The following is a 2872-nucleotide window of genomic DNA, read 5'->3' as shown; positions in this document are numbered from 1 at the left end:
CTAAAGGGCCCTGCTTCTCCCCGCCCCCTGCCTTCTCCCCTCCCCCTTTTGGAGACCACCCCCTTCCCCCGACACTCCCGCGCGCGGGCCTCTGCGTGCGCGCACGCCCACTCGCCCATCTCCGCTTCCTTGCATGCTGCGTGGGTCCCCTACACCCCCTGGCCTCTCTCCCTCCACACCCATCTACCCCGGGCTCCCTGACTCCTGGAGGATGAGAATAACTTGGGGGTTTGGGTAAGATTGGCGCGGGAGTGGACAAGAGTGGGTGCTTTTGTCTCCTGTTTTCGGTTCAATTCGGAAAGGCTTCGTTTGCGCGCTTCACATGTGGCCGGCGCTGGGCTCACTGCTGGAGGGAATGCAAAGGACGGCAGACGTGACCTTCAAGTAGATTTCAGTCCCCTCCCAGCAATTCCCTCCATCCTCGGGTCCCACTGCTGTCGTGTTGCTTGGGACAGTGACTTAGGAATCAGGAGGCTGTTCACAGCCTCTAGATCAGCCTACCCCGAACAGCCCCTCTTAGGGACCATTTCAGTTTCCCAACCCTGCAAGCTTTTGGTAACATATAAGTACCTGAAACGCAATTTCTGGACACTAAGAAGCCTCCCTTCCTCTCCGCCTACTCTGCTCCACCTCCCCGCACAAATAGTCCCTTGGGGACCTGGGCCTCCACCCACAGATCTCGAGGCATTTGCTGCAGGACAGAACACCCTGCTTCAGGGGGTCTTACGTCAGATCAGCTTTCCAGGTGTAGGAGAATGTCCTGGGGTAAGGTCATTTAGAGCTCTCTCCAATAAATGCAGATGGCCAAGAATGGCCTCCCTTCATTGTTCAGATCGATTCTTTGATCCAAGCTGTCCCCAGCTCCAGGAAATTCCAGGCTGGACCCCACTTTAATCATCACCCACCTCCTGTGACCCTAACAAAGCTCCTTGTCAAAGAGACTCTCTTGGTGGGGTTGGACCATTAATCTACCTCCAGCCCAAGTATAATTTCTCAACACCTCCGTGCCACCCTTCCCCCACCAGGGCCCTCCACTCCAGCTCTTTCTAACTTTAAAACTGAGAGCCATTTGATTCTACTGAACAGCAACTTACCAAGTGGCCACCTGGCCCTGAAGGTGAGCTAGATGCCCCAGGAAGGCAAGTTCCTGATCTTAAGGAACTAGCTATGTTATGGGTGAGAGTTTGGTGAAATGAACAAATAACTGGTTGTCAGAGGCTTTGAGGAGGAGAAATATTTAGATGGTAAGGTGATGGGCATTGCACGGGTAGGTCAGAATTGAAATTGAAGCTTGGAATTCTACCAGGGGAAATGCAGGCATAGCAAGGGCATCCTGAGCAGGGGGACCAGCTAAGGACCTGGAAATGGGAAAGCGAGGTTGGAGAGAGGAAGTCCACTTTGGCCAGCGGAGGCTTGGGGGCAGGGGGAGGACCGGCAGGAAATCCAGTTGACTTGTGTGGAGATTTGGCTTCATTTAATTGAGCAGGGGGGTGCAGCATCCATATTTGGGCAGAGGAGTGAAAGAGACAGAGCTGGACTTCTGGAAATCACTAGAGCTGTGTCTAGTGCAGATCTGACAGAACTAAGAGACAGGCATGAGGAGGCAGCCGGTCACTCCTCCTCTGTGTGCCCTGGCATACTGGGCCAGCTCAGTAACATTTGTTTCTGTTGGTCTCACCCACTAGAGTCTGAGAATCTGCAGACTAGAGATACTCTAGCGTGATGCTGTCCGATAAAAATCTACTGCAAACCACAAACGTGAGCACATGGGAAATTTTCAATTTTCTAGTAGTCACTTTAAAATATAGTAAAAAGAAATAGATGAAACCCATTTTAATATATACTTTATTTAACTTAATTTGTTCAAAGTATCATTTCAAGGTGTAGTCAACATTAAAAATTATTAGTGAGAGATTTAACACTCCTTTTTTTCGTACTAAATCCTCGAGCTCTGAGGTGTGTTTTATGCTTACAGCACGTTTCAGTTTGAACTAGCCAAAATTCAAATACTCAATAGCCGTATGTGGCAAGTAGCTGCCAGATTGGACGGGAAACAGGTCTAAAATATAGTGCCTGGCACCTAGTAGGCACTCAGTAAATGTGTTTAGTGAATGAATGAATTAGTACTATCTCTAGAAATACCCCTCACAGGGCACCGATCTCAGTCACCATTGCAATGCCCAGCAGCTGGGGATGAAAGGTAGGGATGAATCATGAATCTACTGAGAGGATAGGAGAGGCATTCATTCATTCACTCATTCATTCATTCACTCGTTCATTCATTCTTCAGCTCCTCACTTACCTTTTGAGATGCATTCTCCTTCCATCTCCTTTAAGGTTCTTGATCCTAAGGTTCTTCTCCTAAGCCAAGAGCCAAGGAGATGAGCAGGCAAAGTAAGGCTAACTTGACAGATGCCAAGTGCTCAATGAGATTTTTCTTTCTAATGAGTCTGAAGATCCTACACCAATTCTTTTCTCTTCATTCCCTGGTTAAGAGTAACCCTCCTCCCTGCGTACACACATCCACTCACCACCAACAACCCCATCTTTTTCAAGTCCTTTCCTAACCACTCTGAGGTTCATAGTTCTACTTCAGAAAGGCCAGCAGCTGCTGAGGCTTCAATCACAGAACATCCTCAATGGATTGAAGTCTCGGGAAGAGGAGGGGCTTGACCAAGACCACAGGCGGGTTACTGGCTGGCCTGAGACTCCACCGTTTTGTTCATCACTGCAGGCCCAGGGCCTAGAACAGTACCTGGATAAATCTTGAATGAACCCAGGTTCTCAGCTTTTAGCCCCCTGCTTTGCCCACCATTCCTGGAGCATACCTTCCTTTACGTTTCTCATGAATTCTTCTGTGATGTCCTTTGGC

Source organism: Phocoena phocoena, chromosome 7, assembly GCF_963924675.1.
Source record: "Phocoena phocoena chromosome 7, mPhoPho1.1, whole genome shotgun sequence".
NCBI lineage: Eukaryota > Metazoa > Chordata > Mammalia > Artiodactyla > Phocoenidae > Phocoena > Phocoena phocoena.
This window is presented reverse-complemented; position numbering follows the sequence as displayed.